Source organism: Mobula birostris, chromosome 12, assembly GCF_030028105.1.
Source record: "Mobula birostris isolate sMobBir1 chromosome 12, sMobBir1.hap1, whole genome shotgun sequence".
In the NCBI taxonomy this organism is placed as follows: Eukaryota; Metazoa; Chordata; class Chondrichthyes; order Myliobatiformes; family Myliobatidae; genus Mobula; species Mobula birostris.
The window spans coordinates 107,226,780-107,251,886 of record NC_092381.1 but is presented as its reverse complement, the minus strand read 5'-3'; the positions used below and the strand labels follow the sequence as shown (position 1 = coordinate 107,251,886).

The 25,107-nt window shown below is 48.4% G+C and overlaps 1 protein-coding gene across 10 annotated transcripts in view; it reads right to left on the bottom strand.

Moving 5' to 3' along the window:
* The window catches only part of LOC140206167 (BRD4-interacting chromatin-remodeling complex-associated protein-like), a 177,252-nt gene extending 152,562 nt beyond the window's left edge, over nucleotides 1-24,690 (bottom strand). For 6 of the 10 annotated variants that reach the window (XR_011888081.1, XM_072274417.1, XM_072274423.1 and 3 more), the window contains exon 1: nucleotides 24,607-24,642. The gene's annotated coding sequence lies outside the window, so the exon portion shown is untranslated. Of the gene's footprint in view, nucleotides 1-12,019; nucleotides 12,349-24,606 lie in introns of those variants that run through there. The other 4 variants (XM_072274419.1, XM_072274425.1, XM_072274420.1 and 1 more) reach the window with 4 other exon arrangements.
* Nucleotides 24,691-25,107: the final 417 nt, after the last annotated feature.

Below are 25,107 nucleotides of genomic sequence, written 5' to 3'. Positions count from 1 at the left end.
TTCCTGAACCTGGTGGTGTGAGTCCTGAGGCTCTTGTACCTTCTACTTGATGGCAGCAGTGAGAAGAGAGCATGGCCTGGGTGGTGAGGATCTCTGATGATGGATGCTGCTTTCCTATGATTGTGTTTCACGGACATGTGCTCAAAGTTAGGAGGACTTTACCCATGATGGACTAGGTGGAATCCACTACCTTTTGCAGGATTTTCAATACAAAGCATTGGTGTGTCCATACCAGGTCGTGATGCAACCAGTCAAGACACTCTCCACTACACATCTATAGAAGTTTATCAAAGTTTTAGATGTCATGCCGAATCTTAATAATCACTGATCAGAATTCAGTTCCCACCACTGTAACGAGTTTGTACTTTCATCCTCGTGCTGTGTGGGTTTCCTTCCAGTGCTCCAATTTCCTCCCACATTCCAAAGCCATACGAGTTAAGGATACTAAATTGTGAGCACGCTATGTTGGTGCTGGAAGTGTGACACTTGGGACTTTGTTGGTCATTGAAGCAAACGACAAATTTCACTGCATATTAGTCAAAGGGGCATAGAAAAGTACAGCACAGAAACAGGCTCTTTGGCCCATCTAGTCCATGCTGAACCACTTAAACTGCCTAGTCTCATCAACCTGCACCAGGACCATAGCCCCACGTATTCCCTACCATCCATGTACCTATCCAGACTTCTCTTAAATCTTGAAATCGAGCTCATGTGCTCCACTTGTGCTGGCAGCTCGTTCCACGTATTCAAGACCCTCTGAGTGAAGAAGTTTCCCTTCATTTCCCCCTAAATTTTTCACCTTTCACCATTAACCCATAACCTCTAGTTCTAGCCTCACCCTAACCTCTGTGGAAAAGGCCCTCCCCTCAATCGTCTACATTTCAAGGAATAAAGTCCTAACCTTTCTTTATAACCCAGTCCTCCAGTTCCAGCAACATCCTTTTTCTCTGCAATCTTTCAAATTTATTTACATCTTTCCTGTAGGTTGGTGACCAAAACTGCACACAATACTCCAAATCTTGTACAACTTCATCATAACATCACATCTCCTATAGCCAGTTAATGGGTTTTTGACAGGAAAATCTAATGCTCCCAATGGCACATTGATGTACATGCGACAAGTAAAGCTAATCTTTACATTCTACCTTCTTAAAGAACATCAATACTAAACAGACTGTTGAGGTATTCTCCCCCTTGCCTCTTGGCCCAGGGCTTTATCCAACGCTGCAGGTCAAGGCAAACGGAACAGACGTGGTGCTGGGGGCAGTCCTCATTCCTGATGTCAGCACCCTGACCTGGAGATATCAGAGCCCAGAAGCCATTCTAAACCCATGAGGGATTTCACAAACGTCAACCCAACCAACAGCAAATGTCCATAACAGCAACGCCGAGGCACCCATTTCCAATCAGTTGGAAATTTCCCTTCACTCCATCACTGCCAGGTCAATGTTCTCAAGCAGATGACGCTGGACCGTTGATAGAGACACACACACACACACACACACACACACACACACACACACACACACACACGAGTAGGAACAGCACAACAATCAGAAGCCAAAAACCTCACCAACACGGCCCATGCCCCAAGAACTGGTACTACAAAAGCATGGCCGCTGGTTGATTTGCCAGTGTTTGGCTTCTCAACCAATGTCTGACATAGGAACATGTACCCTCTGCCCACTGGGAACTATACTGGTGACCCAATATTGCTCCCTAAACAACTGCTTCCACAGAGCTGCTGAGGCAAACACTACAGGTGCGTCTGACGGAAAGCTGGTTAAATTACGAGTGAGAGAAGACTGGAGGGGTAGGGTAAAGGAGGTCAGGAGATGTGTAGCTTGGAGCATTGATAATTCAGAGTCACAGAGCACTACAGCACAGAAACAAGTCCCTCAGCCCAGTCCATACTGAACCACTATCCTACCCAGCTCCATGGACCCACACTGCGACCATACCCTCCCATCCACATACCATCCAAACTCCTTCTAAATGTTACACTTGAACCCGCACTTTCACTGGCAGCTTGTTCTACACTCGCATCGCCCCTGAGGGAAGCTCCCCCTCAGTCCCCTGCTTCCAACCATAACTCATCTTCATCTGCTAAGTTTTTAAAAGAAAATGTTGAATCACAAGCTGGTTGGTGCGAGATATGTCTCTACAAAGGAGGTAAGGCATAAGACACACCTTCCCTCCACTAGCCTACAGGTAACCCTTGGGCAAGGTGTAGCACCTGCTTAGCACCCCCCACCCCCCAGATCAGGGTCACGCGAAGTGATGGGAGCAGATGGTGGATGGTCGTATGAGCAGCCGGTGCACATCACAAGTCCTGGTTATGTAACCACTGATGTTAGGTAGACAAGCCTCCGAAGAGTATTGATAATGGCTGTAAAGACGCTGCCCAGAAGAACGCAATGGCAAACCACTCCTGAGGGAAAATGGCCCACATCATACAATATAATGGTGATGATATATAACCATATAACAATTACAGCACAGAAACAGGCCATCTCGGCCCTTCTGGTCCATGCTGAACGCTACTCTCACCTAGTACCACTGACCTGCACTCAGTCCATAACCCTCCATTCCTTTCCTGTCTATATAGCTATCCAATTTAACTTTAAACGTCAACATCGAACCTGCCTCAACCACTTCTGCTGGAAGCTCATTCTACACAGCCACCACTCTCTTAAATAAAAAAAAATATCACAAGCACTCTGGTTCTGTACACAGGTAGTTGAGAGTGAGAGCTCTCTTTTTGCACTATACATTTTCAAATATATATATTCATAATTCAATGCCTCAATTTAATGACAGAAAATGTTAGAACCCCAATGCCCCCTCCCCCCCCTCACTCCACTTGCTCCAGTAAAAGCATCAACCCTCCCCTACCACCCATTATACAAGCAGTAGCAAAGCCCCCAGCAACCATGATCTAGAATCCATCAAAAAAAACTGCTGCCCACCCCAACACTTCAACATCACAGTCAGTCAGTCTCTCTCTCTCTCTCTCTCTCTCGCGCAAGAAAGAGCAATATCACTCCTGCAACGAGAGGGGAGACCAACAGCCCACCGCTTCGATGCTGCAATCTGCCACTTGGCTTGTCCGAATTTAATCTACAGTAGTTTTTAGGTATTGCACTGCACTGCTGCCGCAGAACAACAAATTTCACAACATGTCAGTGATAATAAACCTGATTCTGATTCTGAGGATGTATTATCGCAGAACACTACAAAGTAATTTGGGAGCGAGGGGATGAGAAGGGACGCAGAAGCCCAATCATCCGCCTGATCTCAGTGCTGGGGAGTTCTGTGGGGCAGACAGCACCTGTGGAGAGAGATGGACTAACCAGACGATGGGTCTCAACCTGATTGACCTACCGACTTCCTCCAGCATTTTGTGTGTCTTTGTCAGAGATGAACAATTTCTGTCATGGAGTCACACAGCAGGGAAACAGGCCGCTCGGCCCAACTGATCCATGCCAACCGTATTGCACAGCAAGTTCATCCTGTCCAGATGGCTTTCAAATATTGCTAATGTGCCTGCGAGGTGGCAGGGTGGAGATGCATCTCTCCCAAAGGAGCTGGAAGGTGCTCCTGCCCTCTGCTAGCCTGCAGGTCGCCCTTGGGCAAGGAGTAGCACCTGCCTACACCCTTCCCCTATTGATCAGGGTCACGTGAAGCCATGGGAGATGGGTGTATGCCACTGACGCCAGGCTGACAATCTGTAAGGAGTATTGATAATGGCTGGGGGAGGGTCACTGGGGGGAATAATGGAAGAAGGCAACAGCAAACCCCTTCTGTAGAAAAGTTTGCCAAGGTCAATCATGGTCATGGAAGGACTGCGATCGACCACATCATATGACATGGCACATAATGATAATGAATGTGCCTGCTTCAATCACTATTCCTAGGAACTCATTCCAACTATGTACATCCCATCGGGGAGACTACATAGCATCCACAGCAGGACCACCAGACTCAAACACAGTTTCTTTCCTCAAGCAGTAAGGCTGATCAACTCCTCCACTAACTAACCCTCTCCTCCACACCCCCAACCACCGCTACTTTATCATTTCCTGTCAGAGTCACTTTATGTACAGACACTCCTGTGCCTAGCGTCACTTTATGCATATACAATCAATCTACGCATATAAGCTATCTTATTTTATTTACATTTGTTTTTTTTATTATTGGGTACTTTATTTTGCTGGATTTTTGTGCCTCATTGAATCCAGAATAACAATTATTTCATTTTCCTTTACACTTGTGTTCTGGAAGTGAATTAAACAATCCTGAATTTTTGTGTAAAGAAGATACCGTAAGATCTCAAGATCACAAGACCATAAGAAGTCGGAGCAGAGTTAGACCATTTGACCCATCGGGTCTGCACTACCGTTTCACCATAGCCAATCCATTTCTCTCTCAGCCCCAATCTCCTGCCTTCTCTTCGTATCGCTTCATGCCCTGACCAATCAAGATGTACAAACCTCTGCCTTAAAAATACCCAATGAATTGGCCTCCTAAATCACTTGTGGCAACAAATTCCACAGATTCACCACTCTCAGGTAAAGAAATTCCTCCTCATCTCAGTTCTAAAGACACTCTTCGATTCTGAGGCTGTGCCCTCTGGACCTAGACTCCCCCACCTATCCACATCCATCCTATTGAGGCCTTTCAAAAGTCAATGGCTTTCAATGAGATTCTCCCCCCCCCCCACCCAATCTTCTGAATTCCAGTGAATACAGGCCCAGAGACATAAAACACTCTTCATATGACAAGTTTTTCAATCCCAGGATCATTTTCATTAAACACACATCAAAGTTGCTGGTGAACGCAGCAGGCCAGGCAGCATCTCAAGGAAGAGGTACAGTCAACGTTTCGGGCCGAGATCCTTCGTCATGACTAACTGAAAGAAGAGCTAATAAGAGATTTGAAAGTGGGAGGGTGAGGGGGGGGGATCCGAAATAATAGGAGAAGACAGGAGGGGGAGGGATAGAGCCAAGAGCTGGACAGGTGATTGGCAAAAGGGATATGAGAGGATCATGGGACAAGAAGCCCAGGGAGAAAGAAAAGTGGGGGGGGGGGGAACCCAGAGGATGGCAACCTCCTTTGAACCCTCTCCAATGTCAGCACATCCTTTCTTAGTTAAGGAGCATATAAAGCCTCAATATTATGTGATAAAGCCTGAACATTCCTAGTACAACAAAGTATAAAGTTCAAAGTAAATTTTTTTTATCGAAGTACGTATATGTCACCATATACAACCCTGAGGTTAATTTTCCCGCAGCACACTCAGCAAATCTATAGCTGTAACAGGATCAATGAAAGATCAACCAGAGTGCAGAAGACAAGAAACTGTGCAAATGTTAATTAAAAGATAGCAATAAATATTGCGAACATGAGATAATGAGATAAAGAGTCCTTAAAGTGAGATCATTGGTTGTGGGAACATTTCAATGATGGGGCAAGTGAATGTAGTTACGCCCCTATTGATTGAGGGGTAGTAACTGTGTCTGAACCTGGTGGTGTGAGTCCTAAGGCTCTTGTACCTTCTACCTGATGGCAGCAGTGAGAAGAGAGCATGGCCTGGGTTTTGGGGATCTCTGATGCTGGATGCTGCTTTCCTAGCAATCAATCAGAACGGCGAGTCAGACCAATATAAACACAAGCACTCGGCAGAAACAACTCAATTGCACACTGATTATGTCACCACGACTGGTGATAATTCGTTCACGACCTGACCTCCAGGCTCTGCAAACAACCTTATGAACAAGCAGCCAACCTCCTCCTCCATTTCAAAGATGCCCCCTTTAAAAACTCTCGTCTCTGATGTTAAATCTCTGCCCTTTTGTCTTCAGCACCCCCTCTTTAAGGCAAAAGACTGCTTCCACCCTCAAGATGCACCAGACTTCTGCATCTGCAGTCTCTCTCTCGTCTCTCCTTGGAGAAGTGTTCCTGCCCTCTCTGTCCAGGAGACAATGGCAGTCAACTTCAGTCAATACAACCCTGGAACACAGATTCTCAGGTCCCAATGGACATTCACTCTACGGTTTATCTCCCCGCATCCACACCCAAGCTCTCGCCAATCGCCTTTCCCCATGTCTGCCTCACTGCTATTGCCTCTCCATACACCCACCCTGGCTCTCTCTCCGACCACCTCTCCCCATGTCCGTCCCGGCTCTCTTCGATCACCTTTCCCCGTGTCCGTCCCGGCTCTCTCTCCGATCACCTTTCCCTGTGTCCGTCCCGTCTTTCTCCGATCACCTTTCCCCATGTCCGTCCCGGCTCTCTTTGATCACCTTTCCCCGTGTCCGTCCCGGCTCTCTTCGATCACCTTTCCTCGTGTCCGTCCCGGCTCTCTTCGATCACCTTTCCCCGTGTCTGTCCCGGCTCTCTTTGATCACCTTTCCTCGTGTCCGTCCCGGCTCTCTCCGATCACCTTTTCCCCGTGTCCGTCCCGGCTCTCTCCCGGCTCTCTCTCCGATCACCTTTCCCCGTGTCCGTCCCGGCTCTCTCCCGGCTCTCTCTCCGATCACTTTTCCCCATGTCCGTCCCGGCTCTCTCCGATCACCTTTCCCCATGTCCGTCCCGGCTCTCTCTCCGATCACCTTTCCCCGCGTCCGTCCCGGATCTCCCCGACCACCTTTACCCGCGTCCGCCCCGGATCTCCCCGACCACCTTTACCCGCGTCCGCCCCGGCTCTCTCCGATCACCTTTCCCCACGTCCGTCCCGTCTCTCTCCGATCACCTTTCCCCATGTCCGTCCCGTCTCTCTCTCCGATCACCTTTCCCCATGTCCGTTCCGTCTCTCTCTCCGATCACCTTTCCCCATGTCCGTTCCGTCTCTCTCTCCGATCACCTTTCCCCATGTCCGTTCCGTCTCTCTCTCCGATCACCTTTCCCCATGTCCGTCCCGTCTCTCTCTCCGATCACCTTTCCCCATGTCCGTCCCGTCTCTCTCCGATCACCTTTCCCCATGTCCGTTCCGTCTCTCTCTCCGATCACCTTTCCCCATGTCCGTTCCGTCTCTCTCTCCGATCACCTTTCCCCATGTCCGTTCCGTCTCTCTCTCCGATCACCTTTCCCCGTGTCCGTTCCGTCTCTCTCTCCGATCACCTTTCCCCGTGTCCGTCTCTCTCCGATCACCTTTCCCCGTGTCCGTCCCGTCTCTCTCCGATCACCTTTCCCCGTGTCCGTCCCGTCTCTCTCCGATCACCTTTCCCCATGTCCGTCCCAGCTCTCTCCGATCACCTTTCCCCGTGTCCGTCCCGGCTCTCTCTCCGATCACCTTTCCCCGTGTCCGTCCCGGCTCTCTCTCCGATCACCTTTCTCAGTGTCCGTCTCGTCTCTCTCTCCGATCACCTTTCCCCGTGTCCGTCCCGGAGAACGTCTCTCTCCGATCACCTTTCCCCGTGTCCGTCCCGGCTCTCTCCGATCACCTTTCCCCACGTCCGTCCCGGCTCTCTCCGATCACCTTTCCCCGTGTCCATCCCGGCTCTCTCCGATCACCTTTCCCCATGTCTGTCCCGGCTCTCTCTCCGATCACCTTTCTCAGTGTCCGTCCCGGCTCTCTTTCCGATCACCTTTCCCAGTGTCCATCCTGGCTCTCTCCGATCACCTTTCCCCATGTCCGTCCGGGCTCTCTCCGATCACCTTTCTCAGTGTCCGTCCCGGCTCTCTCTCCGATCACCTTTCCCCGTGTCAGTCTCTCTCCGATCACCTTTCCCCGTGTCCGTCTCTCTCCGATCACTTTTCCCTGTGTCCGTCCTGGAGAGCGTCTCTCTCCGATCACCTTTCCCCATGTTTGTCCTGGTTCTCACCGATCACCTTTTCCCGTGTCCCTCCCAGCACTCTTGCCGATCACCGTTCCACAGACGTGGTTCCTGAGCCTCGGTCAATGGGAATAATTATTTTCTGCAGGTCTTGAAGAACAGTCATTGACTGTTGCTCTCCACAGATACGGCCTGTCCTGTTGAGTTCCTCCAGCATTTTGTGCGCATCTCTCTGGCTTTGCAGCATCTGCAGATTTTCCGATCTACGCTTCACGATTGTAAATGGCTCAGTCAGGTTCGGATTCAACTCACAGAAAGAAGCAGCGAAAAGTGTTATTTGCATTAACAACCGGTGTGCTGGGGACCAGCCTGCAAGTGTCGTCACCCATCCTGGCACCAACCTGGCGCACCCACAATGCTTGGCACAGCAACACACAGCACAGCTCAACAGCCAAAGGACAACAGCAAAACAAGCTTCATTCCTCCCACCCAGACCCAGTCCTCAGACACAGCATCCCAACACCTTGGTTCCTTTCTCAGTCAGGACACACACCACAGGGTGTAAGGTCTGGTGTGGTGAGGTTCGGTGCATTGTCTGTCTTCCGGCTTCAGATTCAGATTTATTCATGTGTACACTGGAAAATACAGCACTGTTTGCGCTCACAGCCGAACGTATCTCAGGGTGTGCTGACGACAGCTCGCAAGCCCCGCTATTCATTTCAGCACAAACAGAGCATGCCCACATTGCTCAGCAGAACCACGCAATGTAACCAAGTAACGCAACAAAAACGGCAAAACCAGCCCCGTTCCCTCCCTCCCTCAATATCCATCGTCCTCTCACCCCGGGACAGACCAGCTCTGGTCTCCAGCGAACAGAACGTCAGAACAAGACCCATTCCTCCCTCCCTCCCACCCATACTATCCACCGTCCTCTCGCCCCGTACAGGCCAGCTCCGGTCTCTAGTGAACCCGTGGGTTCACAGACAGTGGACTTGCAAAAGCAGGGATCTGGCCATCGGCCTCAGCTTCCAATCGAGCATCATCTTTGATCTTTAGCATTGATCCCAGGATCAGGACCCCAAAGCACTGCTTCAGACTCTGGTGTCACCAACTCACGTACCTAGAGGGAGTCACTGTCACTCGTGCCTCCTGACCGCCCCCATGTCAGATCTGCTCACTCCAGTGACAACAACCCCAGCTCTCCAGCCTGGCAAGTAACTAAATAAACAATCCCACATCCCCGAGTATCATTTTACACCCTCCCCAGATCGGTCACAGTCTGACACAGTACAGCAGTAAAGTGGTTAGCACAACACTTTATCGTTGTGATTGGATTTAATTGCCCACCACTGCCTGTTGTGAGTCTGTCTATTCTCCCTATGGCTGTGTGGTTTTCCCCCACGTGCTCCAGTTTCCTCCCAAGTCCAAAGACGGATGGGCAAGTTGATATTTGTTTATTGGGATAGTGCATGGAACAGGCTCTTCTGGCCCTTCTAGCCTCCCAGCAATCCCCCGATATAATCCTAGCCTAATCACGGGACCATTTACAATGACCAATTAACCCGCCAACCAGTACATCTTTGGCCTGTGGGAGGGAACCAGAGAGCCCGGAGGAAACCCACACGGTCACGGGGGAGAACATACAAACTCCTTACAGGCCGCGGTGGGAATTGAACCCGGGTCACCGAGTGTGCTACATTGGCACCACTAAAGTGGACGCACCCATGGGCCTCCTCAGCCTCCACAAACGTCCTCTGATTATAAACTTACTTTGAACTTTCCCCGAGGCTCTGGGGCAGGGGCTCCCAACCTGGGGTCCACAGACTCCTTGGTTAATGGTGGGGGTCCTGAGCATAAAAAAGATTGGGAACCCTTGGGCTAGGGATGATGTTTCTCGTGGCATTGCCTAATGTAATGTTCTTACCTAGTACCTCAGCCCTTGGCTCCAGCAATACAATTCCCTCTTTACTGCTCCCAACCTCCTATCCTGCTCACTTGTCTGCAGAATACTTCCATGTTCCCTGCTCCTCTACAGTCAACATGTCACACAACATGGAGACAAGCCCTTCAGCAGCTGGCTCATGCCAAGATCATCACCAAAACTAGTCCCCCTTCAAAGTTCAACTTATTATGGAAGTACCTACACGTCACCATGTACAACCCTGACATTCATTCGCTCGTGGGCATTTACAGGAACATACAGAAACACAATGGAATCAATGGAAAAGTACATACAAGGTACAGAGAGGGGAGGGCAAATGCAAGCAGGCTGTTCCCACTGAAATCGGGTGGGACTACAAACTGGGTTGGCTGCGATCATAGGTTAAGCGCGAGGGCTGAAATGTGTAAGGCAGGATCCACGGATCCCGTGGTTAATAGTAGGGGTCCATCCATAAAATAAAATGGTTGGGAACCCCTGGATTAAGGGAAACAAGGGGGCAACCTGTTCACTCAAGGGGGGGGGGGGTGAGAGTGTGGAACGAGCTGCCAGTGTCAAGTGAAGCATGCAAGCTCTAAGTGAGCCTGTAGCTTTAATCAGTTCAGAGTCGAGGTGAGTGAAGTTATCCACGCTGGTTCAGGAGTCTAATGGCTGTGTTTGTCCATGACCCATTTCCCTCTAAACCTTTCCTGTCCATGTATCAGTACAAATGTCCTTGAAATGTCATTTTTGTAGTTGTGGCAACCAATTATCTTGACCAATTGTTCAGTACTCGCACCCCTGTCTTCAGTCTTTTGTCTTTTATTCACTCTGAAATTTCTGTTCTCAGCCACATTCTTTCTGACTCGTGTTAATGGCTTGACATCTTTCCTCTCTCAATTCCCCCCCCCACTTTCATTCTACCTTCTGAGCCTTTTTCAGTTGTCATTAAAATTGATGACATACTGAGCAGGCCAACAGTAGACTTCAGGGAGATGTAGACATGTTGGGAGATTGACAGATGTCAGTTCGAATTTGAAGCTGAAAGTTGTGATGTGTCTCACATGGAGTGACGGGGGGGGTGGGGGTGGGAGGGGGGGGGGAGAGAAAGGATCCCATTCTGGATAGGTACAATCATGCAAGGTTCACGTTTATTTATTGTAAGTACACTCAGTGACCACTTTCTTGGATCCACCTGTACACCTGCTCGTTAATGCAAATATCTAATTAGCCAATCACATGGCAGCAATTCTTGTTATGTTTTGTAACATTCAAACATTGAACTAATTCAAAAGTTGATACGGGTGTCCGAAACGACTTGTCTAACTTTGTGCTTACTTTAGGTGAAGCACGCACGTACATCATGTGGTTGTGTGATGACATATGCATTTCACATATTTTTACTTCTAATCCATAATGAATTATTCAAATGAACGAGAATATTTATTCAAAATATACACACACACCCATACACACACGAGATTACTCAAATATGACTGAAATATTAAATACACCACTAACTCAATGCGTAAAAGCATATGGACATGGTCAAGAGGTTCAGAGCAAACATCAGAATGGGGAAGAAATGTGATCTACATGACTTTGACTGTGGAATGATTGTTGGTGCCAGACAGGGTGGTTTGAGTATCTCAGAAACTGCTGATCTCCCGGGGTTTTCGTGCACAACAGCTTCCAGAGTTTACAGAGAATGGTGCAAGAAACTGAAAAACACCCGGTGAGTGGTCGTTCTGTGGGTGAAAATGCCTGGTTAATGAGACAGGTCAGAGGAGAATGGCCAGACTGCTTCAAGTGACAGGAAGGTGGCAGTAACTCAAATAACCATGTGTTACAACAGCAGTGCACAGAGCATCTCTGCACACATAACACTGAACCTTGTAGTGGGTGGGCTGTCTACAGCAGCAGATAACCATGAACATGCACTCGGGGCCACTTTATTAGGGACAGGAGGTACGTAATGAAGTGGCCACTAGGTGTACATACAGTGAACTATGTCATTTGTGTTAGCATCAACACAGCCGAGGGGTGGCCCACAAGTGTCACCACACATTCTGGTGCCAACATACCATACCTGTTATCCATGACAGAACAACGTGCAGGACTCTTTGAAAGTGGCAGACCTGGTTGTGAAAGTGGTTTAAAATAATATGTGAAATCTTGGACTTTTAATAAACAGACTGCAGGAACAAAGAACATACTGCATGAACTTTTACGAAACACTAGTTCAGCCACACTAGCTATTACTGGGTACTAGACATCACTGATTGGCAGTGGATACAACTGTCACATGTACATTGAAACTTACCATGAAATGCGTAGTTTGCAACAAATCAAATTAGTGAAGATTGAAGGTTGGAGAGGGTTCAAAGGATGTTCACGAAAATGATTCCAGGATAGGAAGGCTTATTGTATGAGGGTTGTTTGATGGCTCTCGTCCTGTACACATTGGGATTCAGAAAAACGATTGCGGATCTCATTGAAACCTATTGAATGTTGATAGAGTGGATGTGAGAGGATGTTTCCTATGGTGGGAGAGTCCAAGACCAGAGGACACAGCTTCAGAATAGATGGATGTCCGTATAGAACAGAGATGGGGAGGAATTTCTTTAGCCAGAGGTTGGTGAATCTGTGGAATTCGTTGCCACAGGTGCTGTGGAGGCAAAGTCATTGGGTGTATTTAAGGCAAGGGTTGGTGGATTCCTGATTAATAAATCTATAGAACAACAACCAAAAATGAACCAATGAAAGACCACACCAACTTAGATATTCTACCAGAGAGCAGAAGACGACAAATTGTGCAAATACAAAGGGAAAGAAATAATAATAATTTCCTCAACTCCATTCTAAATGGCCTACCCCTTATTCTTAAACTGTGGCCTCTGGTTCTGGACTCACCCATCAGCGGGAACATGCTTCCTGCCTCCAGCGTGTCCAATCCCTTAATAATCTTATATGTTTCAATCAGATCCCCTCTCATCCTTCTAAATTCCAGTGTATACAAGCCCAGTCACTCCAATCTTTCGACATGGACAACCCCGCCATCCTGGGAATTAACCTCGTGAACCTACGCTGCACTCCCTCAATAGCAAGAATGTCCTTCCGCAAATTTGGAGACCAAAACTGCACACAGTACTCCAGGTGTGATCTCACCAGGGCCCTGTACAACTGCAGAAGGACCTCTTTGCTCCTATACTCAACTCATTGAGTGTATTTATTCCTTTTCGTTCAAGAGCCTGATGGTTGAGGGGTAAAACTGTTCCTGAACCTGGTACCTCCTTCCTGATGGCAACAGTGAGAAGACAGCATGTCCTGGGTGGTGGGGGTCCCTGAGGATGGATGTTGCTTTCCTGCAACAGTATTTCACGTCAGTGGGCTTAATGCTTCCATTTAATATCACAGAATGTATACAATATACAACCTGAAATTCTTATTCTCCGCAGACATCCTCAAAAAACAGAAGAAAAACCCCCAAGAATGAATGACAGAAAAAATGGTGGGCCTCCATCTCTCCCTCAACGTCAGCAAAACCAAACAGCCAATTATTTTCATCCCTCCCCCTCCCGGTTTCACCTAACACCGTGCGCTTCTCTCTCCTCTCCCCCACATTTTAAATCCACTCATCTTTTTTTCTCTAGTCCTGCCGAAGGGTCTCAGTCCGAAATGTCTGCTGAACTTTTTTCCCCACAGATGCTGCCTGGCCTGCTGAGTTCCTCCAGCATTTTGTGTGTGTTGCTTGGATTTCCAGCATCTGCAGATTCTCCCTTGTTAGCCAATCATTGACCACAGGGGAGGGAACCCAGCTTTCATCAGAGGAGCAGAGGTGGAGAGGGTTGGCAACTTAAATTCCTGGGTGTTATCATTACAGAGGACCTGTCCGGGGCCCAGCACACAAGTGTCCTTACTGAGGAGGCATGGGTTGAGTAAAGGAGCAGTTGATATTCTGACTTGGCAAAACATTCACAGCGACACAGTGGGAGGTATTTAAAAGCTAACTCCACCAACGATGAGGGGCATTGCAGAGGTCCCACCAAACCTTGGAAAATCCAGGGGCAATGCCAGGGAGGTTGGAAATTGTAAATGTTTTCAATCCAATCATTCTCTTCTCAATGCTTCTGTGAGGGGGGAGGTGCAGGAGCCTGAAGACACACTGTGATTCAGGAACAGCGTCCTTCCCTTCACCATCAGATTTCAGAACCTATGAGTGGTTCCCCATTACAGTTCACTCTACTGAGACCAGTGTAGATCCCACAGCGGTGTGTGCAGTCGGGTGATCCCTGTCACTGGGATCAGTGTAGATCCCACAGCTCTGTACACAGTCGGGTGATCCCTGTCACTGAGATCAGTGTAGATCCCACAGGTCTGTACACAGTCGGGTGATCCCTATCACTGGGACCAGTGTAGATCCCACAGCGATGTATGCAGTTGGGTGATCCCTGTCACTGAGACCAGTGTAGATCCCACAGCGATGTGTGCAGTCGGGGTGATCCCTGTCGCTGGGACCCGTGTAGATCCCACAGCACTGTACACAGTAGGGTGATCCCTGTCACAGAGACCAGTGTAGATCCCACAGCACTGTACACAGTTGTGGTGATCCCTGTCACTGGGACCCATGTAGATCCCACAGCACTGTGTACAGTCCGGTGATCCCTGTCACTGGGATCAGTGTAGATCCCACAGCACTGTACACAGTCGGGTGATCCCTGCCACTGGGACCAGTGTAGATCCCGCAGCTCTGCGTACAGTCAGGGTGATCCCTGTCACTGGGACCAGTGTAGATCCCACAGCACTGTACACAGTCAGGTGATCCCTGTCACTGGGATCAGTGTAGATCCCGCAGCTCTGTGTACAGTCAGGGTGATCCCTGCCACTGGGACCAGTGTAGATCCCACAGCACTGTACACAGTCGGGTGATCCCTGTCACTGGGACTGGTGTAGATCCCACAGCGCTGTGTACACTGGGACCAGTGTAGATCCCGCAGCTCCACTGGGACCAGTGTAGATCCCGCAGCTCTGCGTACAGTCAGGGTGATCCCTGTCACTGGGACCAGTGTAGATCCCACAGCACTGTACACAGTCGGGTGATCCCTGTCACTGGGACCAGTGTAGATCCCACAGCACTGTACACAGTCGGGTGATCCCTGTCACTGGGATCAGTGTAGATCCCACAGCACTGTACACAGTCGGGTGATCCCTGCCACTGGGACCGGTGTAGATCCCGCAGCTCTGTGTACAGTCAGGGTGATCCCTGTCACTGGGACCAGTGTAGATCCCACAACACTGTACACAGTCGGGTGATCCCTGTCACTGGGACCAGTGTAGATCCCACAACACTGTACACAGTCGGGTGATCCCTGCCACTGGGACCAGTGTAGATCCCGCAGCTCTGTGTACAGTCAGGGTGATCCCTGCCACTGGGACCAGTGTAGATCCCACAGCACTGTACACAGTCGGGTGATCCCTGTCACTGGGACTGGTGTAGATCCCACAGCGCTGTGTACAGTCGGGTGATCCCTGCCACTGGGACCAGTGTAGATCCCACAGCACTGTACACAGTCGGGTGATCCCTGTCACTGGGACCAGTGTAGATCCCACAGCACTGTACACAGTCGGGTGATCCCTGCCACTGGGACTGGTGTAGATCCTGCAGCTCTGTGTACAGTCAGGGTGATCCCTGTCACTGGGACCAGTGTAGATCCCACAACACTGTACACAGTCGGGTGATCCCTGTCACTGGGACCAGTGTAGATCCCACAACACTGTACACAGTCGGGTGATCCCTGCCACTGGGACCAGTGTAGATCCCGCAGCTCTGTGTACAGTCAGGGTGATCCCTGCCACTGGGACCAGTGTAGATCCCACAGCACTGTACACAGTCGGGTGATCCCTGTCACTGGGACTGGTGTAGATCCCACAGCGCTGTGTACAGTCGGGTGATCCCTGCCACTGGGACCAGTGTAGATCCCACAGCACTGTACACAGTCGGGTGATCCCTGCCACTGGGACCAGTGTAGATCCCGCAGCTCTGTGTACAGTCAGGGTGATCCCTGTCACTGGGATCAGTGTAGATCCCACAACACTGTACACAGTCGGGTGATCCCTGTCACTGGGACCAGTGTAGATCCCACAACACTGTACACAGTCAGGGTGATCCCTGCCACTGGGACCAGTGTAGATCCCACAGCACTGTACACAGTCGGGTGATCCCTGTCACTGGGACCAGTGTAGATCCCGCAGCTCTGTGTACAGTCAGGGTGATCCCTGCCACTGGGACCAGTGTAGATCCCACAGCACTGTACACAGTCGGGTGATCCCTGTCACTGGGATCAGTGTAGATCCCACAACACTGTACACAGTCAGGGTGATCCCTGTCACTGGGATCAGTGTAGATTCCACAGTGCTGTACACAGTCAGGGTGATCCCTGTCACTGGGACCACTGTAGATCCCACAGCTCTCTACACAGTCAGGGTGATCCCTGTCACTGGGATCAGTGTAGATCCCACAGCACTGTGTACAGTCAGGTGATCCCTGTCACTGGGACCAGTGTAGATCCCACAGCGCTGTGTACAGTCGGGTGATCCCTGTCACTGGGACTGGTGTAGATCCCACAGCGCTGTGTACAGTCGGGTGATCCCTGTCACTGGGACCGGTGTAGATCCCACAGCGCTGTGTACGGTCGGGTGATCCCTGTCACTGGGACCGGTGTAGATCCCACAGCACTGTGTACAGTCGGGTGATCCCTGTCACTGGGACCAGTGTAGATCCCACAGCGCTGTGTACAGTCAGTGAAATCAGAGCTGCTGCTTGGGGAATATTCATCAGAATCAGGTTTAATATATCCAGCACATGTTGTAAAATTTATTTTCTTTGTGGTAGCACACGATAATAGAGAAAAAAAAATCTGTGAATTACAGTATTTATATTAAATAGTTAAATTAAATTAGTGCAAGAATAAATATTCTTAAAAAGTAATGAGGCAGTGTTCATGGGTTCAGTGTCGACTCAGAAATCGGATGGCAGAGAGGAAGCTGTTCCTGAATCATTGCGTGTGCACCTTCAGGCTCCTGTACCTCCTCCCACATCCTATCAATGAGAAGGTGACACATACTGGGTGATGGGGGTCCTTAATGATTGACGCTGCTGTTTTGAGGCATTGCTCCTTGAAGATGTCCTGGATGCTGCAGAGGCTAATGCCCATGATGGAGCTGACTGAGTTTACAACTCTCTGCAGCTTACTTTGATCCTGTGCAGTGACCAAACGGTTGGTGATGCAACCAGTCAGAATGCGCTCCACAGTACATCTGTAGAAATTTACAAGCATCTTTGATGACATACCAAATGGCTCCATCATGGGTCCTGGCCTCTCTACCATCAAGGACATCTTTAAAACGGCAGCATCCATCATTCAGGACCCCCGTCACCTCGGACATGCCCTCTTCTCACTACTTCCATCAGGGAGGAGGTGCAGGAGCCTGAGGGCACACACTTAACATTTTAGGAACAGCTTCTTCCCCTTTGCCATCAGATTTCTGAACACAAAAGACTACTGTTGCTTTTCTGTTCTCGTTTTTTAAAAAATATTCCTTTTGTAACTTACAAAAGTTTTAATATACTCTTGCTGCCACAAAACAAATATCAGGATATATGTCAGTGATAATAATCCTGATTCTGATAAACACTCTACAACTGTTGAACAATGTCAGATTTTGGGGTGAACTACTTTTCAAGAAAGAAGTGCTGTAACCCAGCCTGCACTCAGCAACCTCCCCAAACAGCGTCAGACTATAAGATACAGGAGCAGCGTGAGGACACTTGGCCCATTGAGTCTGCTCCACCTTTTCATCGAGCCTGATCCATTTTCCCTCTCAGCCCCAGTCTCCTGCCTTCTCCCCGAATCCCTTCATGCTCTGACTAATCAAGAACCTATCAACCTCTGCCATAAATACAAAAAATAACTTGGCCTCCACACCTGCCTGTGGCAACGAAGCCCACAGATTCACCGCCCTCTGGTTAAAGAAATTCCTTCTCACCTCCGTTCTAAATGGACGTCCCTCTATTCTGAGGCTGTGCCCACTGGGCCTGGACTCCCCCACCATACGAAACATCCTCTCCACATTCACTCTGTTGAGACCTTTCACCATTCGGTCAGTATCAACGAGGTCACCCCTCATTCTTCTGAATTCCAGGGAGCACTGGCCCAAAGGCATTAAACGCTCCTCATGTGACAGGCCTTTCAAGCCCAGAATCATTTTTGTAAATGTTGAACCCTCTCTAACGTCAGCGCTCCCTTTCTTAGGTAAGGGGCCGAAAACTCCTCACAATACTCCAAGTGAGGCCTCAACGTCATAGCCATCAGATGTGCTCTGTGCTGTCGCACACTGAAGAAAACTGCCACTGCAGCTTCTATTTGCGCAGAAGTCGCAATTCAAAGCTGAGAAACTCGGGGGTGGGGGGGTGCTCTTTGCAGGGCAGCACTCTCCCTCAGTTCTGACACAGGGTGTGTCAGTGTCAGCCAAGGGCAAGCAGTGGAATTCCAACGCAGAACCTCTGACTCAGAGGCAAAAATGTTACCCGCCAAACAACGTACAGAGCTGAAATGATACCAATTAACAAATCATAACAAGGAGAAGGAACACAAATTAGTCATTCGCCGAGTATCCAACATGAGTTGTGACTGTGAGAACAACAATGTAACCCAGTGAGACAACAAGGACACATTTACCTGGTGGACACTTTGTAGAGATTACTGAAGTTACCCTGACTCTGCTGGTACAAACCATGTCAGTGAAAGGTAGACTTGGGTTTCGATAACCTCGCCCGCCAGGAGGAAGGACCTCACTGGTCAGCGGCTTCCAGAGTCACAAGGTTCATACTGCAGCTCCTCCAGGAGGAGCACAAGCTTGTTGTTGGGTTTGGAGGCTTGTGCGCCTCAATGACCACGCTGGCTGGAGTCGGGGCCTTGTATTTTGGCTCTTGGTAGGGTCACCCATGCCAAACAGGTCAAAGGGTAGAGGCCAGACTAGGAGGGCTCCAAGTTCGGGTGAACAACCCTGACTGGTCAAAAAACAATTGCCACAGAAACAGCAATGAAGAATCCTTCTATACAGCCAGTGGCATAACAGGCAGCAAGTATAAAACTCTGCTTAGACCACACTCGGAGTATTGTGTTCAGTTCTGGTCACCTCATTATTGGAAGGTTGTGGAGGCTTTAAAGAAGGTGCGGAGAAGATTTATCAGGACGCTGTCTGGATTAGAGAGTGTGTCCTATGAGAATAGTTTGAGTGAACTAGGGTGTTTCTCTTTGCAGTGAAGGAGGATGAGAGGTGACTTGATAGAAGTGTACAGACGATAAGGGGCATGTATCGAGTGAACAGCCAGAGACCTTTTCCCAGGGTGGATATGGGCAATACGAGGGGGAATAGTTTTAAGCCAGTTCCGACAGACTGGGTGGATGACCTACAGTGAGGTCCAACAGCCAGGAAGGGGGTACTGCAACGCTCCGTGGAGAGCGAAGGGCACGACCAGGCACAGAAGACGTCATGGTCATCCACTGAAACCAAGGAAGACCCCTGCTTGTGACGCTCGATCGTAGCAATGGACTCAGACTCCCCAGGTCGAGAGAGTGGAACTGCCCCAGTGAAACGTTTTTTCCCCTTTAACAGCCCTCGCGCAGGGAACACAGCAGACAATCATCACCACTTTTAAGGTGATTGGAGGGAAGTATGGGGCAGAGGGGGATATCAGGGGCAAGTTCTTCACACAGAGAGTGGAGAGTGCGTGGAACATCCTGAGAGGAGTGGGGGTAAGGGCAGATACACGGGGGGGGGGGTTAAGAAACTCTCAAACAGGCACATGGAAGACAGAAAAATGGAGGGGAGGGTTAGACTGATCTTAGAGTAGATTAAAAGGCCAGTACAACATTGTGGGCCGAAGAGCCTGTGGCGTGCTGTAAATTTCTATGTTCTACACGCCAGTGCTTGGAGTGGAGTCACAGGCAATTTATGCATAGCAAGCTCCCACAAGCAGATACAGCAGAGACCGTGTACGCGATGCAATACTGTTATAATGTAGCTTAATACTTCCGCATCCCTAGTTTGGGAAATAATTATTGGTCAGGACATCCGGCAACAAAATTCTGCTCTTCTGATATTATCACCACGAGCAGATGGCTTCCTACTGGGGGGGGGGGGGGGGGGGGGAGAGAGAATGCTGAAGTCTTTGCACCCAAAGCACTTCCTCACTTCAGCGTTGGCACCATGGGCAGCAGCCTCTGGATCACCCAGCTCTGAGGGAAAATCGCAAACCAGGGAGAGCACAGCCTACCTCCTCCTTTCCAGGGCCAAGAGGCCCAGGAATGCCCATCTGTCCCCTTGTAATGGGCCATCTCCCCTCTTTCACAGCCGAGGAGCTCCAGGAATACTTGCCTGCCCCCTTGTACCTTACTCAGGCCACTTCACACTAGAGAGCACAGCTTCCCGGACTAACCCACTGACCCACCTGAGAGAGTGGATGTGGACAGGATGTCTGCCACAGTGAGGGGGGCAGTGGGGGTGGGAGTTCCCCCCCCCCAGGAGGACACAGCCCCAGAATAGAAAAGCATCCCTTCAGAATGGAGATGAGGAAGAATTTCTTTAGCCAGAGGATGGTAAATCTTGTGGAGTTCATTGCTAGGAACAGCTGTGGAGGCCAAGTCATTGGGTATATTTAAAGTGGAGGTTAATAGGTTCTTGATTAGTCAGGCTATTCAGTGTCATGGGGCATTGGCAGGAGAATGGGTTGAGAGGCATAATAAATCAGCCATGATGGAATGGTGCAGCAGAATAGATGGGCCAAGTGGCCTAATTCTGCTTTCTAATTCTGTCATATGGACTTGTGGCACCTCCTGTTGAAGAGTGTTTATTCATCAGGGTTTCCCACCTTGGGGTCCGCAGACAGGTTGACGGTAGAGGTCCATGGCATTAAAAAAAGGTCGGGAACAACCCCTGACCTGCTGAGGTCCTCCAGCATTTCGAGCCTGCTGCTCTGGATACCCCGCAGCGGCAGAATCTCGTGCTTACGAGTGCCACCCACACCTCACTGCCTTCCAGAGGTCCTCCTCTCGTCTCCTGTATCATTCCTAACTTCAAACAGTTTCACTTTTCTCCACAACCATCTCAGCACAATATGCAAATTCCACAATATCCAAATGCTACACTTGCGAACACTTTGACCATGACCTCACCCAATTGATTAACTGAAGGCAAATTCCTTCCCACCTCCCATCAAAACAAAAACTTTACAAAAGTGACAACAAACTCTGCAAAAGCTAATTCAGATGACAGGAGATACATCACATCCTAAATTTCTACAGATGTACCATGGAGAGCATTCTAACTGGCTGAATCATCGTCTGATATGGAAGATGGGGGTGACCACTGCACAGAACTGAGGAAAGCTGCAGAGTTGTAAACTCAGTCAGCTCCATCATGGGCATTTAGCCTCAGTAGCAGCCAGGACACCTTTAAGGAGCAATGCCTCAAAAAAAGCAACGTCCATCATTAACCACCCCCATTACCCAGCTCCTGTCCTTTTCTCACTGCTACCATGAGGGAGGAGGTACAGGAGCCTGAAGACATACACTCAGTGATTCAGGAACAGCTTCTTCCCCTCTGCCATCCGATTTCTGAATGGAAAATGAAAGCTTGAACTACCTCACTACTTTTGTGCGAAATACAAATATACATTACATCTATAATTTTAATTTTATATAAAATATTCTATAGATTACAAGATATAAAATTACATATTCAAAAATGAGTCGCACGGTAGCATAGTGGTGAGCACAGTGCTTTACAGTGCCAGAGACACAGGTTCAGGTCCTGCTGTGCCTGTAAGGAGTCTGTACGTTCTCCCCATGACCGCGTGGATTTCCTCCGGGTGCTCCGGTTTCCTCCCACAGTCCAAAGACGTACCGGTTGGTAGATTAATTGGTCAGTGACCCAGAGAGCTACGTTAGCTGAAGTCAGGGTTTAATGCCTTGGCTCTTGGTAGGGTCACCCATGCCAAACAGGTCGAAGGGTAGAGGTCAGACTAAGAGTGGTCCACTGGTCCTCCAGGTCCGGAGGTTCAGCTCAGGGTTGACAACACTGACCGGTCAAACAAAATTGTTACAGAAACAGCAAACTTCTACATCTGAGTGTGACGGTATTCCTGAGTCTCCACCCGGGATTTGCGTGACTGACAGTAGTGAAAACTGAGAGGAGGTTACTGACACAATGAAGGAAGCCCTGAACATCATCAGAGATAGAGGACCTTCACTGCTGTCCTAAACTCCAGCAGGGTAATGGGCAGAGTGTAAATGGTTAGAAGGCCAAAGGCCTACTCCGCACTGCATCTCAATAAATAAATAAATAGTTTGATAGTTCCATTTAATATCACAGAATTAATACAATATACAACCTAAAATTTGCAAGCATAGGATAAATGAGGTATAATGTATTATACATTATAAATCATGCATATAAAATAGTATATACATTAATAGCATACACATTAATATGTACACTATGAATTATATACAAAATGTAATTTATATTACAGATTGTAATTTATAGTATATTTTAAGTCTTGCACTGTACTGCTGCCACAAAGCCACAAATTTCAGTAAACCTGATTCCAATTCATAAGTAATAAATGGTAACAATGTCAGTGCCTACAAGGAGGAGGATACAATCCGGTCCAAGATCGAACCTGAAAGTTCCAAGTAACAAGCTGGAGATGGGATGGCAACAGAAGGATGGTGGAAACAGTTAACTAGTTACATAACAACTTTGACGAAGCATGATCACTTTGCTGAAATTCAGCCGGGGGGGGTGGGGGAGTCATTCCTGATGCCAAACATCAGTGGCAGAAGCTAATTTCAACAACCCTGCAACCCAGATATCTAACAGCAAACTGCTTATCTTTCACATCACTAATGAAGTCAAGATTCAAGGTTGCTTAGTATCATTTCCAGTACACAATTGTAAAGGAGAACCAAATTATTGTCACTCTGAACTGATGCAGCACAAAAAAAAACACAATAATTTTAAAACAATAAATATAAACACATAAGATAGTTTATATACACAGATTGATTGTATGCCCATAAAGTGACGCCAAGCATAGGAGTGTCTGTACAGAAGGTGACTGACAGGAAATGATAAACGTAATGGTGGTTGGGGGTGTGGAGGGGAGGTGTTGATCAGCCTGACTACTTGGGGAAAGGAACTGTTTTTGAGTCTGGTCGTCCTGGTGTGACAACTACAAAAGCTCTTTGCTCTCACTGCTTTTCTTTCCCTCTTCGATTTTATTTATCCTACGCTGTTGTATCTTGGAACTGCATTTCTGACACAATATTTACAGTACAGAAACATCATTCATTTAAAATTAACTCTGCAAAAAAAATCCCACAAGACACATGCTGAGGGTCAAGAGCAATGCATTCCAAATTAACCCCCGACTCTCGGGAAGGAATAACAACATAAAAGGTGGAACAGTGCCAGGAAATGGGGCAAAAGGAGAAAAGAGCCCCCCCAACCCCCACCAGGAAATGGGAGCAAAAGGAGAAAAGAGCTCCTTTCCTGGTGGGGGTTGAAGGGGCTTAGGTTCAGACAGAAGGTAAAGGGGCAAATATCCAGGCACGGACACCAGCAGGAACAGAAAGGACGAAGGAGAACCCGCATACTAACTCCATCTCCCTCATGGGACAGCAAGGAAGTAGTTTCAAACCAGAAGTTAGAGCCAAGTGAACAAACTATCACTCAATTCAGCAACTACACACTACCAGCAAACTCCAGGTAAATTTTAATATCAACACAATCACATAATAAAATTACAAGCACAGTAAGATTAAACTAAATATATTAAAGTGAGATTTTAAAATTGTGCTACTTTAAGGTACAGAATCCTTGGATAGTGTGGGAGTATTCACCAGCTACTTTTATTTTAAAATTAAATCACTATTTGACACCAAACAATTTCACCAGTATAACATTCTGCTTCAAAAGTAAAATAGAACTCGCTTAAGGGAACTGGAGCAGGGCAGAGCTTTGCAAATACTTCCTTCAAGAGATAAATACATTCAATTGCGTGGAAAAAAAACTGAAGCTGAAAGCACAAATCAAATTGCAACAATCCTAAATGCTTTGGATACTGCAAGTTGTTCATTTTCTCTTTCTTTTTGCTTAAGAAAAGTGCAACACAGGGTCGCAACTGATGCTGGTGGTTGGGGGGGGGGGGGTAAAGGAATAGAAGAGGTGGCCGTCCCGAAAAGCAAGTGGGCCTAAAAATTAACCCTCAAGACAGATGGGTAAGGGGGATATCTGAAGGAAGAAGGGGGGCGAGGAAGAGAAAACTTTCACCGATTTAAAAAAAAAGGGGGGGGAGAGGAGCAGGCAGGCAGGCAGGCAGGGAGGGAGGGAGGGAAAAGGCGACCGGTGGAACGGGACAACATTGGGATTTATCAACATTCGGAAATGGAACGCCGAGACATGTATCAACGTTCCATTCGCAGGGACTTCAAAGGGAAAAGAGATACATTGTAGCAGTCTGCAACATGACCTGCGACAGGAGCACTTAAGACAAGCAGAGGCGGCCCCCCGGGTTATTGTTTGTATCGCTGTGCTGTTTCTTTTTTTAATTTTTTTTAAAAAAAGGAATAAGGTGGTTTGAGGGGAGGGAGGGGGTGTTTTTTTTAAATAAAAGAGGATAATGGGCATTTTTTCCCTGGGATTGTTGTTTTACCTCTCGCGCTCTCTCTCTCTCTCTCTCGGAAGGGAGGGGTGGGGAGGGGTAGTAAGAGCGGGCGCGAGAGAGAGAGAGAAAATAAGGGAAAGACATTTAAGAGAAATTTGTAATACTCGAAAGGAACTCACCGTCATGAAGAGCGCCTGCCTAACGGGGTTTCCTCGCCATCACATCAGGGGCTAACATGACTGAAGGGAGGTCATAACAACAGCTGTTCCCGCACAGTCCTGTCAAAAAATGCAATCACCTTTTCAAAGCTTCGGCTAAACACCAGCCCCTCTCTCCACAGACACCTCACCCGGCAGGAAAAAATATTTCACTCCCATTTTTCCAGGTATTTATTTACTAGGTGATTTTTTTTCTTTTATTCTAAATTGTTATGTTTTCATTTGGTCCTTTCCAGCTGGGCTCATCACCCGCAGTTTTTAAATCTGAGCCTAATTATTCGTGCATTGATTTCCCTGCACCGGTCTCCAACCCAGACGTTTTCTTTCACTTTTAATTATTTTCCAAAATTCAAGGCACATTTCTTGGTCGCCTCCTCACTGGGGTCCTTCAGGTGCCAAATCAATAGATGATGAGCCAGGGGTCGATGGGCGCATCTGATTGGCTAAGAATCGCACCGCAGA